The sequence below is a fragment of the Leptidea sinapis genome, chromosome 17 (genome assembly GCF_905404315.1).
Source record: "Leptidea sinapis chromosome 17, ilLepSina1.1, whole genome shotgun sequence".
NCBI lineage: Eukaryota > Metazoa > Arthropoda > Insecta > Lepidoptera > Pieridae > Leptidea > Leptidea sinapis.
The window spans coordinates 7,108,583-7,131,844 of NC_066281.1; the positions used below are offsets into that span (position 1 = coordinate 7,108,583).

General features: G+C 35.0%; 1 non-coding gene across 1 annotated transcript; it reads left to right on the forward strand.

Annotated features, from left to right (window-relative positions):
• Positions 1-12,811: 12,811 nt before the first annotated feature.
• Trnap-ugg (transfer RNA proline (anticodon UGG)) lies at positions 12,812-12,883 on the forward strand. Its single transcript has one exon. It is a non-coding gene; the product is annotated as a tRNA-Pro (tRNA).
• The last annotated feature ends 10,379 nt before the right edge of the window (positions 12,884-23,262 follow it).

Consider the following 23,262-nt stretch of genomic DNA (forward strand, 5'->3'; position numbering starts at 1 on the left):
TAGACTATAAGGTATTTATGTTATGAGCCTTGTAGCCTGAAATAAAATTATATATTATTATTATAACTATTTAAATAACCTATTCGTTTATAATATATTATTTGTTCAAATATTTTTTCTCTTATTTTATTAATTGCATAACACATATAATCATTTTGATAAAATATTCTTCATACATACAAAACTATTTTTGTTGCTGTTTCTTGTGTGTGTAACAATAAACATATTAAAATATTGTTTTTTTTTAAGTAGTTATCCTCAATTGTGGGATTAAATATACACAAAAAAATATGTAATAGTACAAGTATAACACTCCTGAGATACAAATTTAACCACTTAGCCTACCCTATCATTCGGAATGATGTATTCCATAAATCTTAGTATTTTTATACGACTATCGAGACGTGGCGCCCTCTATAAGATTTACATTGCATCACACAAATAAAACTGAAAACAAAATTTGATATATGAACGATCGCCCCACGACCTCTCGCGTTCCGTGCGAGCGCTCTTCCCAAATGAGCCAACCGTTCGAGTGACGTATCGTCATAAAATCTTGTATGCATTTGTTCAACTCTCAGGTTGTGGCTTCATCTACAGGATCTATTTTACAGTTGATAACCTGCTCATCCCCAATATTTGCATATTAGGAAATTGACTTGAGATGTCGCTCTTTCAAATCTAAACAAATTGTTTTGATTTACATTGCATGTTGATAACCAGCTCACACCAATAATAGTATTTTAGGATATTTACTTAAGATGTTTCTCTTTCCAATATAATAATTTGTTATTTTAAAGTAATTTCCCTCACTTGTGGGATTTAATCGAGACTTTGAGGTTTCAGCAGACTTCGTTGGTTAAATGGCCAATGAGCTCCCGCGTATCCCAAGAGGCGCCGGATCTTTTACCCATCATCCATATATGTTCGTTTGTAGAATAATTATGAATATTAAGTTTGCATTTACGTAGGTATTTTGTTTACCAGTGGAAGGTTCCTTTTCACAGGATGCCGGCTAGATTATGAGTACCACAACGGTGCCTATTTCTACCGTGAAGCAGTATTGTGTAATCATTACTGTTTCGGTCTGAAGGGCGCTGTAGCTAGTAAAATTACTGGGCAAATGAGACTTAACATCTTATGTCTCAAGGTGACAAGCGCAATAATTGTAGGGCCGCTTAGAATTTTGGGTTTTTCAAGAATCCTGAGCGTCACTGCATTGTAACGGGCAGAGCGTATCAATTACCGAGTATTATAGATTGATGTTAGGGTGATGTATTGTGATGCTCATTAATATTATAATGATGAAAAAAAACCTGGGTTAAGTAAAAAAATTATTTATAAAAATAAATGGCAGTACTATTATAAGTGACACAGAACAACAAAAATTACAGAACTATTAACAACAAAAGTCAAAACATAACATCGAAAATTTGAAAACAAACAGTGATAGCACGAAAATATCACGACCTAACGGTAATGAAACTGCAAACTGTACTGACGCAAAAAGACGAGCGCGAGGGGTGAAAGGGGAACGGGAGGGGGCTTCTTGCCCCAGGGAGGTCCAGAAATAATGTGGCCATGTAGTAAGTACTAGTGTAGTAGTATAATAATGAAATTTTATACTCACCATACATCGTGATCACCTCTATGCAAGTAAATAGTTAATTAACTTAAGGCGACACTAAATGCCGGAGACCTTGAGCGATATGAGTTCACGGCTCCTATGTAACAAAGCCAATATTTTCAAAATTCTTGCGTCGAAAACTTAAAATTTATTATTAAATTTATTATTATTAACAGGCGCAAAAAGTTTAATTGCTTACAATCCTCATTATTGATTACTAATCTTAATAAATGTACCAACACAAAAAAGTAAAAGCTATAAGAACAACTTTTATGAGAGCAGTATACTAAACAAATGCATCATGCCGAGAAAAAACTTGTTTAACTGCAAACAAAACTGGTAATTCATAATAGCTCTGGAGTGTTAAGTTTAACTAACAGCAAGCATTAGCAACCTACAAGTAAGACTTAAAAGTAAGTGTAACAGGATAAAGTAGTGTTTATAGCTCCAAATGCTATATTTTCACCACAAAACTTGTCTAAAAACACCTTGTTTGCTTGTTTTCTGCTTACTCTTCGCCTTAATATAACTAACTCTACATGACGTTTCTACAGAAAGACAGAAATAATTGGCCCAGTGAGTGTGTAATATATTGTCGCTGATGTTCGCCAGTTTTCGACCTTAGTATTCTTTAGGGCCGCTCAGCGCAGTGTATTAAATTATGCATGCTCCCTGACAGAAACGCGTTCTGAATTTTTCAAAGGGTTTGGCTCGGTCGGTTGTGTAATTGTTTATCATGTCACGTTAAATAACACCAACACTACATAGTGGTATTTATTCTTAGCCTTTTTACAACAGTTTCATAAACAGTTGACTGCTTACAATACAGTTTATGTCACCATATTTTTTTTATGGAATAGGAGGGCAAACGAGCGTACGGGTCAGCTGGTGTTAAGTAATCACCGCCGCCCACAATCTCTTGCAACACCAGAGGAATTGCCGTTGCCGGCCTTTAAGGACGGAGTATGCGCTTTTTTTTAAGGTACCCATGTCGTATCGTCGCGGAAACACCGCATAAGGAAGCTCATTCCACAGCTTTGTAGTACGTGGAAGAAAGCTCCTTGAAAACCGCACTTTGGAGGACCGCCACTCATCCAGATGGTGGGGATGATGTCCTAACTTGTGGCATGTCGTGCGAAGGTGGAATTCGGCGGCAGGAATCAGGTTAAACAGCTCTTCGGAACACTCCCCGTCCATAAATGCGGTAGAAGACACACAATGAAGCGACATCTCTACGCAACGCCAAGTGATCCAGCCGTTCACAGAGCACTGGGTCCCCGACAATTCGAGCTGCTCTACGTTGCACGCGGTCAAATGGGTCGAGCTAATACTGGGGTGCGCCAGACCAGAGATGACAGCAGTACTCCATGTGTGGCCGGACCATATAACATAATAAAACCATAAAACCTTCCTGATAAGGTTTGTCTGTTTTTCTACTACTCTACTTTTATCTGTCATTTATATAGCCACTATCCCTAATATAAGTACATACTTTATAGAGTCTTTTATAAAGTTTATACTCTGTGGCCTAAAAAGCATTGTTGTTGTGGTGACACAGACAACTTGGTTGACAATGGTAGGTTCACAGAAATATTAGGTAGTAAGTAGTACATCCTTCAATACATAGATATTTTTAAGTCATTAGACTTTTTAATGCCAACTTTAGAAACAAAAGCTTGTTAATATAATTTATTTTGTGTTTTCCACATTTCCCGCGTTGGCTTTATGGTTGTGTACCTTTGCCATTCCTTGAAGTAGAAATAAACCCACTCCCCAGAGACAGGCACCTATGTATACAATACATTTCCCGCCCATATAAGCGGCAACTCGAAAACGACTGGTATTTATTTGTTTAATAAATAAAATTACCAAGTCGTAGAAAAAATATTGTATGCGGCACGTTGTTTAACTAAGTCAAAAAACGCTCGTGGCGTCTTTCATTGTGACGTTCGTCTGCCACTCACATCGCAACCCACGACACTCGCGTTTTTTGACACTTGTTATGCAACTGTTGCATAAAATACTATTTGCTGTCAGAACAACAAAACAAAATGTTTTCACCTGATGGTATGTGATCACTTCCGCCCATACTAGAGGAATCACAAGAGCGATGCCGCCCTTATAAGGCGTCGAATAAACAAACTTCTATAGGCCCTACTAAGGCGTCTCTAATCACCACATACTACTAGTATTTTTGTATACAATTTCAGCATTATAAGTACAGTTGTACTTGTAAATGTAAGGACGAGTCTTGAGTTTGCAAGTTGAATGAATAAGTAGCAAATTAAGATAAAATATCTTTGTGCGATTACTCGTTATTAACCTGAAAAGTTACAAAGAGTTTCGAGAGTCTCCATCCTAATTACAAGCGGATTATACGGAATTAACCAACCACACCCACCGGCAATTCGAGCTTTATAAATCGTTACAACTCTCTTTAAATTTGAGTATTTACATACTAGCTTTAAGGGTAAACTAGTGGACCCGACAGACGTTGTCCTGTACACACGTCTAAAATTTGAAAAATCAGTCCGGCCGTTAGGAGGAGTTCACTATCATATACATGAGCAGGAGAATTATTATATTATATGGACTGAATTGAGAATCTAAACCAATCTCAAATTCACTGGAGCACACCAAAAAATTATCAAAATCGGTCCAGCCGTTAAGAGGTAGTTCATTTGAAAATCAAAACCATTCTCGAATCCACCTGAAGACACACACCAATCTCAAATTCACTGGAACACACAAAAATATCATCAAAATCGGTCCAGCCGTTTAGGAGGTAGGTACTTCAATTGTAAATCTAAACCATCCTCGAATCCCCTTGAACTCACACAAAAAATTTCATCAAAATCGGCCCAGCCGTCTAGGAAGAGTTCAGTGACATACACACGCACACAAGAAATATATATATAAAGATGTATACAAAAAAGGGCAATTAGAAGTATTTATATGTCCAAAGTACAGATTGTCTAAAGTTAATAATAATTCTTTTATGGGCCTATGTATTAAATGTTATAATAAATTACCTGATAATATTATAAGTCTTAGTGAAAATAAGTTTAAGTTTGTTATTAAGCGCATACTATCACAAAATGCGTATTATAAGAATATCTTAATGACAAAATTATTTGGAACAATAATTGTAATTTAGTGACAAAACAAAATAAATAGATGATAGGTAACAGGTATTATATGTACAACACCATCGATGACATTTATTTTATATTTTTACTAGCTGACCTGACAGACGTTGTTCTGTAGATAATAGAAAAAAAATCCTGTTTTATAGAAATATGCCGGTAATATTTCAAAACATCAAGAATTATTTTGTAAAATATGCTCTCTGTCAATGACGTTCTATTATTATTCCTCCTTGTTGTTAACTATAATGAAATTGTTTCACAGTATAACTGTCAAACCGTGCTTCACTAAATTCTCTCATAGAAAATATGTCCATACAAAACAAATATTGAAAATAAAAATATTTATGGGTCCCAAAACGAAATAAAAACTACCCTATCTCTCAAGTTGGACCAAACTGCACTCCATGAAGTAATCACCATTAAAATCCGTTCATTAGTTTAGGAGTCCATTGAGGACAAACATTGTGACACGAGATTTATATATATTAAGATTATTGACGTTTATCTTGTTATTATTGTTACATTTATATTTTATTTATGACATGGAAAAGTGTATTGTATATACCTACTTTCAATAAATTGTTTTGATTTGATTTGATTTGAAAAATACACTTTTATAATAAAGTCCCAACCACTGTTCAGGCAATATCTATTAATAAATTTAAATTTTTTATTAAAAAATGGCTCTGTCGTAAGTCCTACTTAACAGCTGAATATCTTAGTGATCCGACAGCCTGGGACTAGATTATGATTATTTTATAGCAATAGAAATGACAATACAATATTGTATATTTGATGAAAAAGAGTGCAAAAAAATGCTTAGAGAGTTACTTTTTCTCTCTCAGAGCGCCGTTTGTTTCCGAAGCGGTAGTAGTGTCTAGTATATTAGAAATGCCTTTAATACCTTTAATACCTTTTATGCCTTTTTTACATATACATGATGCAGAGATATTTATAGAAATATATTCAAGTTAAAATAAGATAGTGATCCAATACTGTGACTCACACGAAAGGAATTTCATAGTGAAGGACTTAAAAAAACAAAAGTTATGTGTCGTACTTTATGTACGCACGCAAGAAGTTCTAACAGAGAGTTCTAGAAAACAAACATACTAACGTTTGTAGAAAGAGCTCTGTTGTTATAAATCAGGTAGGCATTACTAATAATATTTATCTTATTTTTATATAACAAATCCATAATTTTAACTGTTTATACTAAAAGCACTCGAATAAATCAAAAGTGCCCGATTTATTTGCAAATTAGTTAATATAGATTTGTATTATTATTAAAAAAATTATATTAAGATTTCAATATGATGATTATAGAACTTATCGCTGACATTATGTAATGGTGACCCGACACGCTGTTTTGTTAATCTATTTAAATAAAAATGAATTTCTGTTCGTTAGTCTCTCTAAAACTCGAGAACCGCTGGACTGATTTGGCTAATTTTGGTCTTGAATCATTTGTGGAAGTCCAGGGAATAAATCGCGCTCGTCGAAATGAATGGTGTAGAGAATGAAGAACATGGACCTAGGAACAATGGGATAAAATTATGTTTTCCGATGAGTCGCAATTCGGGTTTAGGGCTGATACAATAAGGGTGCGAGTGTACAGTCGGCCCGGAAATACTGAAAGGCTCAGGTGCATTCAGGAAGTTCATCCATACAGCGGCTCAACAGTTATGGTATGGGCGGGTATTACGCAGAACAGGCGAACTGAGCTAGTTTTTGTAAATGGAAACGTGAACGCTGAAAATTACGTTGAGGATATTCTCAGACCTTATGTCCATCCATTTGCACAAACCTTTGGCTCCGATTTTACGTTAATGCATGACAATGCGCGTTCACATACAGCTCGGCGAACCAGTCAATACTTGGCAACGGAGATCGTCCGGGTATTGCTCTGGCCTGTACAATCGCCAGACCTCAACCCCATCGAGCACGCATGGGACATGCTCCAGAGACGTGTTTTGAAGGACTTGGACGGTGTGACAATAACCCAACAGCTGAAGGATTTGCTACAATTCCACTGGGAGCGAATGCCGCATGATGACATAAACATGTCTCATTAATTCAATGAATAATCGTTGCCGACAAGTTCTGAATTCATTTTATTTCGAATTTTCATTTTGTTAAAAAAATTAGTTGCTTATGTACCTTAGTGTCTTGAGTATATTCTAATATTGTTAATTTCTGTTATTAAAAGAACTTATAAAGACAACAGCTGTTATTTTTACATCATAGGACCCTAAAAATATTATTTTAAAAATAAAATACAACGTTATAATGTGAAAAACCACCCTAAAATTTAAATTAGTACATGTTTCTCCTCAAGAGCATCCTCAAGAGATAGATAGATATACCTACCTATACCATCTCGGACTTTTCTGTAGAACTATAAATTTTTACACAATTCCATGATATATATAATAATTGATTTTGAACGTTGAAAGCTCCCAGACGGCTTATTCATTCAGACACCACCAACAAATATCGTATATATACAAAAATATAGTAACACCTTAACTTAACAAATTATATACTTATACCTTCCTCGAGAACAACGCTATATATTGGTGAAAACAACTTGAAAATTGGTGCAGTAGTTGTTGAGTTTATCGCGAACAGACAGACATGCGCGGCGAAGGACTTTGCCTTATAATATCGTAGTGATAGTGATGTTTCACGCAAATAAAGAAGCGACATACAGTTACCATTGCAGAGGAGATTGCACATCTCCATACAGGTACCAGGTCACCAGTGCTCTGTGAATGGCTGGATCACTTGGCATTGCGTAGAGCCGTCGCTTCATTGTGTGTCTTCTACCGCAATTATCACGGGGAGTGTTCCTAAGAGCTGTTTAACCTGATTCCTGCCGCTGAATTCCACCTTCACACGAGACGCTACAAGTTAGGATATCATCCTTACCAACTGGATTTGTGGCGGTCAACCACAGTGCGGTTTTCAAAGAGCTATCTTACACGTACTACAAAGCTGTGGAATGAGCTTCCTTTTGTGGTGTTTCGGAGACGATAAGACACGGGTACCTTCAAAATAAGCGCGTTCAAACGCTCCTTTGATTCCTCTGGTGTTGCAAGAGAATGTGGGCAGCGGTGATCACTAAATACCAGGTGACTCGTGCGCTCGTTTGTCCTCCTATTCCATAAAAAAAGGTATTCCTTTTTTAGTTAAGTCCTGAATGTGGTGTTCAATATAACAGTGATTTTTATTACAATTATTATATTAATCCACCCCCATACATGCTGTTAAAAACTTATATTATCTAAATGCTTCGTTAGAATATCAACCCATATAATTGATTTAGTTAGGACGACATGTGTCGTTAGCTATTTATACCACATGATCATGGGCACTCGAGTTAATCTGTAAGGCCTCTATTACGTGCTCAATGAACATCAATAGTAGCGTTAATAATATAAACACTGTACGATCTATTATTAAATTGAATTAACTCTCGTCCCATTTTATATATAAATCCTCCATTGCGAAACAATAACGGCCTTACATGTTTACAAATAGACATTTTGCTTATGATTGGTTTATTCGGAGGCATAACATTTCCCGCGATTATTTGCATGGCTGCTTGACATCCGGAAAACTTCAGAATTATCATTGTATTGACAGTGTTGTCAGCGATATAGTCAACATTTGGCATATTCTTGATTTATTTTCAGGTTTTATTATATGCCAATTTATTTGTAAGGCCGATAGAATATTAAGATGACGACGACCATAATCTAGCCAAATGATGACATAATCAAAAGTTTTGATTGAGAATAATTATCGTAAGGTCGTGTCAAGGTGGCGGCTTATCTCCAGAATGGCACCCATTTGTCAAATCTTAACACTTTGAATTTAATGTAGGGTGAGATTAAATCTCGCGTAACGGCCGATAACAGATGGCAACTCCTCGTGTAGGGTTCACTGTTCACGGTTCAGTTTAACTTGTCATCTAAAAGATTATCATATAGCCTATCACACCCTGGTATTTTTTTATGGGAAAGGAGGACAAACGAGCGTACGGGTCACCTGGTGTTAAGTGATCACCGCCGTCCACACTCTCCTGCAACACCAAAGGAATCACAGGAGTATTGTCGGCCTTTAAGAAAGGTTTTTTGATGATACCCATGTCGTATCATCCCGGAAACCCCGCACAAGGAAGGTCATTCCACAGCTTTGCAGTACGTGGAAGAAAGCTTCTTGAAAATCGCACTGTTGAGGAACGCCACATGTGCAGATAGTGGGGATGATATCCTAATTAGCCAAGTGATACAGCCGTTCACATAGCACTGGGTCCTCGACAATTCAAGCTGTTCTGCTTTGCACGCGGTCAAATAGTTCGAGCTGATACTGGGGTGCGCCAGACCAGAGATGACAGCAAAAATCCATATGTGGCCGGAGCGCTAGAATGTGGGCCGGCTTGAAGTATTGCCGTGCTCTATTTTCGCCCAGCTTCTTCGAATGGCAATTTTTGGAGGGAAAACTAGCAAGATAAAAATTTTGGGAGATATAGCTGAGAAATATATAAAGTGTACCGTCAGAAAACTACCGGAAATAGATCAATAATACATAAAATATTAGTTATTCATTAAAATTTATTATATCGCCTTCAAAGTATGCTCCTTCAATAACGATATACTCACGCCAGCGAGTAATAAAAGCATTTTTTAAGCTCTTTGAGTTCTCGTCCCGAATTCAATTGATCCGCTTAGAGATGCAACGGCGAAGATGACACAATAACTGGTTAAAGTTGCAACGTGCTTGGAACAAAATAATTGACTCTTGAAACGACCCTCTTCCTCTCAAAATGTTAAAGAGTACTTATTTTCTTACAATTACGTGAAACAAGATGGCGCTATAGAAGGACTACCTCGTATGTCAAACATCATATTTTATGTTATACCTAATACGTTATATTACGTAATGTTATAAATTACGTATTAACGTAAGTATCCATCCCTACTTTGTACCCAATTAACTAACACTTAGTGCTATTTAAAGAGTACGAAAACCATTTTAATTCTTGCTCGTCAGCCTCGTGTCGTAAATAACCACTTATTAATTTCGAATAACTATTAAGTATCTGGTTAAAGGAGCATGGAGAAAATTTGCTACGCCAGAACCTATAAAATATTACAAAGCTTATCGATTTTATAGTAATTTCCTATTTAGTCTGGGTTAGCAATTAATTCACTATGCGAAACTTCCTTGTAAACCAGAAATATCACCTGAATCACCCAAACCACACATTAACAAATGAAGAATTTAAAGAGTAAAGATATACGTTTTGGAAATAGTACGACACTGTTACGAAAACATGTTTTAGATTCCATTCGATTTATTCAGTGCGACACAATTGTAGCCGTTACATAAAAGGAGAGATTGAATTGAGTTATTGTCTCACGCTAGCTAGAAGCCACATTTAAACTGTCTATTCCAAACTCGGCTTTTATTTTGAAATCTCACTTTTGTATAGCTTTGTTACATAATATTAAGTCTATTAATTCCGAACTTATTTTCTTGTTAATTCGCTCAGTTTTCTCAAATCGGTTTGATAACCCACCTTGAAAATATATGTGTACAAAATACATTTTCATACATTGGTATAAAAAATTGATTGTGGGTATACATTACAAAAGAAAATACACGAAACGTCAGATTATATATTATAAAAATAACATAATATGTAATAAATAATGTTACTTTTAATTATAATTGTTCAGTAAATGCATTCAATTCAGCTGTATTCAAAAGTATTTATTCAAAATACGATTTTAGTTTATTTTATATTGTTTTGGTTATCAACACGGAAATGTGGATTTCCAGCGACATCACCAGCGCCGAATGGAAAGATTCATTTTCAGGTAAATAATTATTCTGCAATGTTCGGGTATTAAATGATTATAAGTCTGACTGCGATTGTATGCCCCTTTATTACTACGCAACTCCTTATATACTAGTTGGAGCGATGATGTGTGCATTGGTGTATAAAGGTGATACACACACTACAATTCTAGTATTAATTCTATAAATGAATTAGTAATATTATGGTCGTAAACCTACAAATCGAAGAGTATAATTTTATTAGGTTATATTAAGGACTCAAATGCGGTAAAAGTTGTAGTACAATAAATTACTTTAAATTTTATTAGGGTCCGTCGTACTCAGATCTATATATCACTTTACGAGCAAAGGGAATACTCATGCCAGCGGCCGCTATTCCCAAACCGTGCGCCAAAAGCACAGAGACATATTTGTACACTATTTACTTATATTATCTTATATTGTAAGGCAAACATAAAAAAATAACTATGAGAAACCATCGCGATAATTGTAGGCAACGACTTTACCATACAGTGCCGCCCACAAGACTTGTGTGTGTTATAAAAATTTCTGTCTGTAATGTTTTAGGGTGGACCAGCAAAGAGTTAGTGACTTCGTTGGTAAAAAACGCGTTGATGGCGCATAGGTAGAACCATTAATTTGTTACCATAATGCCCATGGTTAGATCCTCACCCGCCATATACCAATGTGATTTATGTTTTCCAATTAATATATGTATTTATTCGACTCTTTATAATATCGCAATTTTCATGTGATTTTTCTGTTTTCACAAGTGAGTGAGTGATATATTTCTCTTGTGCGTCTGTTGTAACTGAACTCCTCCTAAACGGCTTCAATGATTTTAATGAAACTTTCTGTGTGTCTTCAGGTAGATTCGAGAATGGTTTAGATTCACAATTGAACTACATCCTAAACGGCTGGACCGATTTATATGATTTTTTGCGAGTTCCAGTGAATTTGAGATTGGTTTAGATTCTCAATTCCGTCTGTTGTAACTGAACTCCTCCTAAACGGCTGGACCGATTTTAATGAAACTTTCTGTGTGTCTTCAGGTGGATTCGAGATTGGTTTAGATTTTCAATTCCGTCCATATAATATAATTCTCCTGCTCATGTGTATGTTAGTGAACTCCTCCTAACGGCTGGACCGATTTTTCAAATTTAAGACGTGTGTGTGTACAGGACAACGTCTGTCGGGTCCACTAGTATATACATATATATATATATATATTAGTATTATTTGCATTTATTTAAGGAATTGTGTACTTAGAACTTTATGGCCATGAGATTTAATTGTTTCATTATCGATTATTCAGATCGATGAAATGTCACTTGTTACCAGAATAGTTTCTCCAACATTTTATTGAAGAGTCTGACGTATTATGCGGATTTTATGTTTAACTCAGAGATTAACCGTAAATGATTATAAATGTATTTATCAGAGCTCTCGCACATTGGAAATAACTTTTCTTCTGATTAAATGCTTTATTGCCTTTACAGTTATCATAATTATTTATGAAAGAATTAATTAACAAGTAGTTATAACGGCTTTATTGTAAGTTGACGTTTCAATATGAGCACTTTTGGTGTTTTAAAGTTTAACATGTTAAGGGTGCGTCCACACTAAATGAGCTGTGTAAAAGCGGACTCGCGTTGCTCAAGCTCTGTTCCGCTTTAAGTGTGGACCTACAACGATCGATGTCCTCGAGTATTCTTTTCAGTAGTTAGCTCGTGGCTTGTGTCATACATAAAATGATTATGGTATAAGTTTTACCAGTGGGAGGCTCCTTTGCATCGGATGCCGGCTAAATTTTGGGTACCACCACAGCACTTATGTCTGCCGAGAAGCAGTAATGTGTAAGCATTCTTGTGTTTCGGTCTGAAGGGTGCCGTAGCTAGTGAAATTACTGGGAAAATGAGACTCGACAACTTATATCTGTTGTTAAATAATTTCATCTGAAAGCCAAATCTATAAAATTCTTGAACATTAAATATATCATTAAAGTTAAGAAGTCTGTTAAAATTGCTTTAAAGTGTCAATAAATGTCCATGATAACCAGTTTTGAGCATAACTTGACATTAACATATTAATAATCAGTGATGTAATCAACGCGTTATAAATAAATTTACACAACATTATTTATTAAATTTATAAACGTAAACGTAATGGCTCGTTGGTCTAGGGGTATGATTCTCGCTTTGGGTGCGAGAGGTCCCGGGTTCAAATCCCGGACGAGCCCAAATATTTTTTGGATCAAAGAGTAACTAACCTACATACAAAAATATGATTTCATATTTCTTGTAACATTTATTTTGTAAGTTTGTATGATATAATGGTTGTTATATTTTATATATGAAATATCTAAAGAAATTGAGGTGGACGTTTGTATGAAAATTCGTCACTATCGAATATAACGCCATGAAACTTTGTATTTAGGCACATGATAAAAATAAATAAATATTTGTTCTAGCGTTTTTTAAAATTTACATCTGTGAGGGGATGAAAAAGGGGGATGAAAGCACTATAGTATGTAGCTTATAAATATGTATTAACCACAGCAGTTTCTATGTGTATTATTTGCAAAGTAAATTAAAAAATAAACAATGCAGCCCAAAGTAACTATTGCACGTGGACGAGGTCGCGGGGTAAAAGCTAGTACCTATATAATATATATATTATTGTAGTATAGGCCAGGCTGTTGTTACCAGTAACGAATTCGTTGACTAAATAGTTAGAGCATACTTATATCTACTACTATCGTTGACAGTATTAACTCAAGTGTTCGAAACTATTTTTAACTAGTAGGTTGCTAACCGCGATTTAATTGGCTTTTCGTTATTATTAGACTCTTTCAATACTAAAGGGAACACAGAAGCGTTGTCGGTCTTTAAGGCGTCTGTACGCACTTTATTTTAATATCGTAATATAAATATATATAAATAAACAATGCAGCCCAAAGTAACTATTGCACGTGGACGAGGTCGCGGGGTAGGCCAGACTGTTGTTACCAGTAACGAATTCATTGACTTAATAGTTAGAGCATACTTATATCTACTACTATCGTTGACAGTATTAACTCAAGTGTTCGAAACTATTTTTAACTAGTAGGTTGCTAACCGCGATTTAATTGGCTTTTCGTTATTATTAGACTCTTTCAATACTAAAGGGAACACAGAAGCGTTGTCGGTCTTTAAGGCGTCTGTACGCACTTTATTTTAATATCGTAATATAAATATATATAAATAAACAATGCAGCCCAAAGTAACTATTGCACGTGGACGAGGTCGCGGGGTAGGCCAGACTGTTGTTACCAGTAACGAATTCATTGACTTAATAGTTAGAGCATACTTATATCTACTACTATCGTTGACAGTATTAACTCAAGTGTTCGAAACTATTTTTAACTAGTAGGTTGCTAACCGCGATTTAATTGGCTTTTCGTTATTATTAGACTCTTTCAATACTAAAGGGAACACAGAAGCGTTGTCGGCCTTTAAGGCGTCTGTACGCACTTTATTTTAATATCGTTTCTCTCTAGAAACATCATGAAAGGAATTACATTCCACAGTTAGGTTATTAATGGAAAAAAGTTCAATGATAAAACAATAAACTGAAAAATCGCCACATGCAGTAACGACAATCGTTTTTTCTTTTTATTTGTAAGTGGTATATGTCCCTCTTAAGTTGCATACCTTCTACCTTCATCACCAGTCCAGATCGATGGTAAAGATGTAATTAACGTCTTATTCAATGTAGGTTGATTAAAAGTGTCCCAGTTACCGGTAGTGGTCTTGTTTATCAGGCACACTTCTCTAAATGATTCTTTCCATGAAAATGCTAGAGTTTTTGTTTGCCACCGCCACTTATGTATCATATTATGTCTGGATGATGGTAGGTAGTGTAGTGAAAGTGTGTATTAAATAGATTATATGTATTATACTACCAACTTAGATCACATTCTAAAAAAGCGGCCAAGTCAGAGTCTGACTCGCCCATGAAGAGTTCCGTAGCAGCAAAATTGCGGTTTACGATTTATGACGTATTAAAAAAAACAAACCAGATCTCGTTCAAACCAATTTTAGGTGGAAGTTTGCATGGTAATGTACATTATATATTTGTTTAAGTTACCGGGGGAGGGACGCATTTTACCACTTTGGAAGTGTCTCTCGCGCAAACTATTCCTAGGTCAGGCTATAGTATTATTTATCACAGAGAAGGCTTGATCTATGCGATAAGAAGGATCGAAAACTCTTTTCTTTTTAAAAACTAATATGTCTTCATTTACAACTCCCATCACGCCGTATTATTCAATTAATAGTTCATAGATTTTCTTCGTGATGTCACTCAACTTTTCATGAGAAAAGTAAAAACATGAGCAAGACCTTCAATTGAGGGTAAGTGTTATGCCCTGCCCATTAAAATCCAGTGCCGCTTAGATCCTTGATTGAATCTTAAGTTCGGAGCGTCTTGTATCATTGAGCCAATTATTTCATTAGCTACCGCGCCCTGCTAACTGAAATACAATAATATTTGCCAATTATTGCTTCACGGAACAAAAGACACCGTGTGTAAAGCTGTCTTCCCACTGCTTTGTACCTGGTGTATAACATATAAATAGGTTTCAATATTACTCCCATTAGTTTAATGTAAATCTTATAACTATATTTACAATACTATGACTGCATAAAATTAAAACTATCATTACGTGGAAGCGTACAAAGAATACTGGCAACATTTCCGTGTTGGATAGCTAGGCTGATCCGTTGACCGAAATAGCTGCCAGCGCTTGGGTTTCCAGTAGCAATATTGAGGCACGTAGATAGTACTTTGTACATTCTCCGCGCTTCTGGGCCCCACGGGCCAAGTGTGTCGACACCAAACGGCACAAAGATGCACGACTCACTGAAACCGACATATTTGCGACGCTTGCTTGTAATAATTTTATAAAAATAATAGTAATCTTGTTCAAAAGATAAATAAAACATTTCAAACATAGTTGCACGATCATTATTCATCTTATCCTACAAAAAGCTAACCATTATAAAGATAATAATATCATTTTGCTGAAAAAAGGACGCACAACATAGAAAAAGGGAATCACAGTTTGAGGGGAACCGCAGGTTGAATGTGATAAGCGACCTAAGAGAAATGAACGCTCGGGAATAACATTTTCGAGATTTTCTCAGTAATTAGTGTAATGAATAAAGGTCGTGGTTAACATAAGTGAGATTAAGATAATTAACGATATTCTTCGTATATTTCAATGTTTAAGAAGTTATTTGATTTATGTATTGAGGTTTCATTTCGTTTTTAATAAAAAAATATTGAGTTTCTCTTTACGCTTTTGTTGAGAAGATAATTGCAGACTAAAACACAATAAGACTCTGCCCTCTTCTTTCTCAGAGCGCCATTTGTTTCCGATGCGTTGGTAGAGTTAGAAATGACATCAAGAAGAATTCTAATGAATCAATTTTGAGAAAATAAATGCCTTTAATGCCTTTTTAGTTGCACATAACTGCCTCCCGAAAAAGAGGCATCCTGTGCAAAGTTTTCCGATGGTTTGTATCATTTGTATAACTTAAAAATACGTTTCAATATTACTGCTATTCCTTTAATGAAAGTAATCATATTGTATAGAGGAATAAAAATATTTTAAAAAGCTATTTTGAAAGCTTACTACTACTGATATTTTAACTAACCTGTGAAATACCTTCCGAACTCTAAGGTTTATAAGGTACGGTCCGTTTTATGAATGACGTTTATAAAGTACATATACCTCATAATGACATTTCACTTCAGTTCTCAATAAGTAGCACCTTATTAACACAAAACTATTAGCCTTAGGTAAATAATACGTTTAGGTAGAGATCAGGCCAGATTTATTACTTTACTGTGCATAATAAGCTACGTCTTACACTCGCGATTTGTGTGTCACTTTATGTTGGTGTGCGTGCATTACTGAAAATAGAGGTCAACTGTTCACCGCTATTTTTTCAACGTGTTCATTGCTGTAATTGTATTATCTAGACGTATAAATAATCTACGCTATTAGTTTTTTTTATTTTATTCTATTTTACTCTAACAGAATAAATTATGTTCGTCGCCATTGTACATCATAATCATTAAAAACAAAACGATATCAGCGCCTCTTTAATTGTGATTAATGTAACAATGTGATCACTTATGTTTGACTTACTAAATACTACTTAAAACTTTAAAACGTAAACTTTGCTGATAATTGAAACTAAAATGCCGGGTTGCATAGTAATACTTTGTAAAAATAATACTACAAGAAATAAGAAAGACACTGGGATCAAATATCAACAGTAAGTATTTTGAAAGCATATTATAGTTGCCGTAATAAAAAACCTATGGTTTTTAGTTAGTGTGGTATAATAGTTGGATCGCAGCGGAGACCAATCCTTAATCTAAGACTAAACCACTAACTAACGTGCACGTCGACAAATCAAAATTAGTTTGAACATTCCACTTTTCTATTTTCATGTACTTCCAATATTTGGAATGAATTCCTTACGCGGTGTTCCCAGAACGATAGTGCTATCCTTAAAAAAGCTGAATCCTACCTGAAGAAGGCGGCCTTTTTAGTAACAGATCATCTATTAAAGTTAAAAAAGCTCCTTAAAACTTTGCCTACATCTACATATAATAAAGTTAAGCGGGCTTAAAATATATCATCTTATAAGTAATGCTAAAAGGTTTCAGCGCCTTTTACGATCCAAGTAAATTTAAAAATTCCTATAGCATAATCTGTCGTAAGCATTTTAGCGAAAGGTAGAAAGGTTACTACAACTTACAGTTGAATTTTAGGTTACCTTGTACCTTATAAATATAGTATTTCTATACTTCTATACTTATATTATAAAGAGGAAAGATTTGATTGTTTGTTTGTTTGCATTGAATAGGCTCCGCAACTACTGAACCGATTTGAATAATTCTTTCACAGTTGGGAAGCTACATTATCCCCGAGTGTTATGGGCTATAGAACATTTTCAAAAAATTAGGGATCCCTACTAAAAGTCCAGTAATGTAACCCAAGGTGTAAAAATACGTACGCGAACGACGTCGCGGGGTATCAGCTAGTTATTTTATAAATACGTAATAAAACATAATATGCGATGAAACCGTATAATTTCTTGAACTGATGTAGGCAGAATTTTAAGGATGTTTTCCATATTATATTAAACTGAAAGCAACGAATTAAAGTCACACTTTGATTGTACCGACATGGTAACTTCTTTCCAGTGCATTTTATGGATAACGTATGGCATACATGGGGCACTTCTAGCTAATCGGAACTATTTGAATTTCGAATATTAATTTATTTGACACATTGCAACCTTGGTTTGCTGAATGTTAGAGGGGTCGGGTTAGGTAGTCGGGTTTCTTTACATGACGAGTTTCGTGAAGGGCGACCTTCAACTGCCGTCAACGAAAATAATGTGGCTACTGTTACGAGGGCGGCACTTAAAAGTTCGGGAATCAATGAAGTGACACAACATTACTATACTGCGATTTCTGTGTTTTCCCCAAAATCAAAGATTTGATGAGAGGTTTCAATTTTATCAATTCCAAAGAGGCGGTGATTGCGTTCAATCAGCACGTACAAAACATGCCTTCAGATCTGTGGTCCTTCCTGTTTCAAAAAATGGTTCGATCGCATGAAAAAATGTTTAAAATGTAAAGGAGGGTATTTTCAAAAGCAATAAACATAATATTTTGGTTATAACATGTTTTTTCTTTAAGTTACGCAAAACTTTTAGTGTGACCTACGCATTTTATTTATAGATAAAAAACGAGAAGAGAAAGATTAGTAATATTTCTCTTACAGATGTTACTGTGACCTCTTTCTGAACTTTGTGAATGTTCCAAATGTATGCCAAATACATATTACTCGCACTATCCATACTTTAATGATTATGTTCCCCTGATATCAATATAGTATACTCCGAAGCGCCAATCATGAACGTGACGTCAGGTTATAAGATAAGACACGCGTCACATTGCTTTTTAAAGATATTACTATCTCTTCTTCACTTATGTTCGCCTGATACAAATAAAAACATTTATAAATAATAGAAGGAGGATGATGAATGTTTTTAATATTTTTCGTGAGGGGTGATGTTGAAAATTAGTAAATACGGAGTTCTTAACTGAACTGGCGTTGTTAAAACAATAAACCTAGAATATATACCAGCGTATACACGGCCAGACAGCCCGATAATGTGCGACCAATTCTGATAGGTCTATGTGTGTGTTAGTTAGTTAAGAAGCTATTTCCAAACGTGGCCGACGGCCGTGACCGGTTAGCAATAATAATAGATTCAGTTTCCTTTTCTATCTTGCTATATCTTCGTTAGTGATGTACTTTTCTCTCTTACAAGCCTTGTTCAACACATTAGTATCACCACTAGGGTTGCCAAATTTTTTTTCAGCCTATAAGGGACAAATGATTAAATGGGCAAAAAATACGGGATTTCAGTTTTTTACCCGGGACTAATAAAAAACAAAAATTTTTGTAGTCATTTTTTATTATTTAAGATATTTTTCCAAAGATCGAGTCAGTTTTATCACATTTTTATTCGCTTAAACATATCCGTAAAAATCAATACAATTGTAATTAATTTCTTACATACAGGGGTACATTTATTTCTTGCATCAGTCCAATTCAGTACTATCTGTGAAAAAACTCTTTCTACGAAACAGTTTGAGCTAGGAATACTAAAAACGAAAGATAAAATTCGGAAAATGTTAGGGATTTCGGTATTCGAAAAACCCTTCGGCGACTTTCTTCCACTTTTCAATCGCACCTATTCTCTTGCCATCAAAAGTTGTACAAACAATATCCAGGCTTTTTTTGATTATTTGGAATTCTTTTATTTCTTCTATTTTAAGATGTTCCACAGCTTCTTTAAAATTGTAGTACTTTATTTCAGATTTAAAGTTTAAGAAAATTACCTTGGAGAGAATGTTATTTTCTGAAAAATCATATCGTGATAGCAGATAGCCTATGAAGTTATTGCAGAACTGTAGAAAATCATTATTTAGTGATTCGTTTGCGTCTGCAGTTAATTCACGCATTAAGTCATTCGCTTGATGCCAAAAAATTTGTCTTTTATTCTTTGCTCGATCTTCTCGCGAATCCCCTGTATTTCAGCGTGCATCTCAATAACTGACAGAGTATCTGATTCAATCTTTTTCATTGTTACTTCTACCGAAAACATAAAGTTATGGACAAAGGACAAATATGCCAAAGTCTTTTTCGCTTCTTCTTCATTTGTCATTAATTTCTCGACTAGACTTTGTTCTACAACTAGCGCCCCCTGTATATGACATGCAAGTGCCAAAAGATCCTTGTCGTACTATTTGTCTATACTTCTCACTACACAGTTAGCCGAGCCGGTGTGTGAATACTTTGATCAATGATTACATAATGAAAAACGAAGAGCGGTTCAAATACGGGACAGAGTGATAGCTTAATTTAAAATGTCCCGACGGGACGGGAACCTAAAATACAGGACGTCTGGCAACGCTACACCACTATAGTGTTTATGTACACATAGTATCCATGAAGTATATATGCACCGGAGGCAGCAATCAAGAGTATGACGTCAGCATATAAGATAAGTAAGACACGCCTCACATAATACTCTTTAAACACATTACTATCTCTTCTTCACTTATGATCGCCTGGTATAATTAAAAACATTAACTATCGCTGTTGTCAAAAACGTCAAAAACAATGGCTGGGTTGCATCAACTAACTTTAGCAATAACAAACATGTACCGGTTAATTCAATAATTGACAATTTTTACATGAACGTCATTACTTTAACTGTTAACCTTAACCGTATAATCTTCGCCGGTTAAAGCTATTGTTAATGGTAAAATGGGGACCTGTCAAAAGTTTCAAATAAATATTCGATATTGACATGATAGCTTAAGTACTTACTTATACTTCAAAAACCTACCTTGATACTTTAAAAATAATTCACTCGTGTAGGTGTCATCATAAGACTCACTAGTGAATGTACAAAGAACATAAATTTTATTATTCACCAGTACTTTGTAAAGTTTGACAAGAACTATCTACAGCTTACAGCCGTTCCCAACATTCAGTCTATCTCCGGTTGTGGCCTACTTGAGATAAAAATCGTAACTATCGTTGACTTTTCTGTCCCAATAAACTTATCGACGGTAACTCAACTTATCCGTACCTACCCGCTGTCTGTCAATGGGAGGACGAATAGCTCACCAGCGATAGAAGTTTGTATGTAAATTCCACTTCACGCGTCCCAATATAAGGCGATAAGAATCGGGAATATTGGGACAGCTTCTGATTATTGACAGCTACTTACTGGCAGTAGAAGGTAGTAATTTATCTCTATCTGTAGATAGTATATTGGGAACGGCCGTTAGATTACACTGCTCAATTTTGCAGAAATGTGTTTTTGAATCAAGCTAATTTTAAATGACCATTTTTTTACAGGCAACCATGGTTTATCATAATTATTAAATATTAATCTTAATTAATTAATTAATATTTATTATTAATTTATCTTAATTATATTAATCTTCAATTTTGTATTAAAATTAAAAAAGAAAAAGTTGACTGTAAATAATCAACAATATTAGGTATCAGGTATACCTATACACCTGGCAGCCCTAATAGTACGGCTGACTGAGAGCTGGAGACAATAATAATATATATATATATAAAATAATACAAAATTACGTTTGTAAAATTATATACATTGCATAAGTTCGTTTGAAATTAGTTTCATCATAAAAACACATATCTGCAGAATCGGGCAGTGGGACTTTGAACGAATTAATACGATGGTGCAACACTTTCAGCAATCTATGTTAAATTCATTATTACTGTGAATGTTAAATTTGACTAAAGCCTTAACTATATCAGCTAATATGATTCATCCCAGCCTTACTGTCACTGCTACAATGTTTATGTTCATCTAGTATCAATGAAGTATACACCGGTGGTGGGAATCATGAGCATGCCGTCTGGATATAAAATAACCAAGACACGCCTCACATTTTACTTTCTACATCCACAACTATCTCTTCTTCACTTATAATCGCCTGGTACAATGAAAACAATAATTATCATTTTTATCAAACAATAACTGTCATACCACAAGAGTAAGTAAATAAATCATGTGTTCATGATCATGTCACCGCAATATTGTTTATAAAATGTTCACCTAGCATCGATGCACACCGGAGGCGGTAATCATTAACATTATGACGTCAGGATATAAGATAAATAAGCACGCACATTACACTCTCTAAATACATTAGTACCTCTTTATCACTTATTTTCGCCTGGTACAATTAAAAACAATAATTATCGCCAAACACATTAACTGTCACCACTATAATGTTTATTATGTTCACTGTGTTCAACTAGTATCAATGACGTATCCTCACAATTATACACTCTTTAAACACATTACTATCTCTTTTTCACTTATGTTCGCCTGGTACGATTATAAACATCATAATGAGCGTTATAGTATCAAACACTAACTGTCACCACTGTAATGTTTATGTTCACCTTATCAGTAAAGTATACATATGCCCGAGGCGGCAATTATGAGCATGACGTGAGGATATAAGACACGCCTCACATTATGCTCCCTAAGCACATTACTATATCTTCTTCACTTATGTTCGCCTGGTACGAACAAAAACATAATTTTGATCGTGTCAGCTCAATCTCATAATTATTTTTTATTTACAAATTAGAATAAACATTATAAACATATAATTAATTATTTTCTAGACGTAAGTATCTATCCCTACTATGTGGCTCTAGCTACGTAAGCTATCTTGTAAAAAAATTTGTTTCGGGCAATGGGAAATTCAAGTGTAAAAAAAAATAGGCTCATCAAAAATTATTACATGCAGAGCATAATAAAGGAGTACTTTTTGTTGTATATCCCAAATATAGCATAGTCGCTTCATTATTGTCAAAGATAAAGTAAAATATAAGATAATCTGAGTAAAATATATTTCCTTTTTTAGGCTCTGTTTGTAAGAATTATATTTTTGTCAAAATATTTTTTGTCATAATAAAAAAAAATATTTTTATCACTGCTTGACACGTTAACAATAATTAAGAAATATGTATGTCCGTATTCTATAACTCATAGCTTGATTTGCCAAATTTGGTTTCTGTATCCACAGATGCTGCAAAGGGCGACCTACCTACTCCACCATCCTTTACAGTCTTGACCTTCATATTATACTTCTTATCTTCCCAATAGTCTTCGCTGCTGCAATGATCGCTCGTCGCCAGGTTGGCTTCTCTGCACAGCACATCGTCTAGATTGGCTTCACAGCAGCGTCTTTTCATCTTTCATCTGATGGTATTTGATACGCCCTGCCCAATACAATGCAGTGCCGCTGAAGACTCTTGGGAAACCCAAAAATTCTGAGTGGCACTACAATTGCGCACGTCACCTTGGGACATAAGATGTTAAATCACATTTGTCTAGTAATTTCACTAGCTACGGCGCTCTTCAGACTGAAACACAATAATGCTTACATATTACTGCTTCACGACAGAAATAGGCTCCA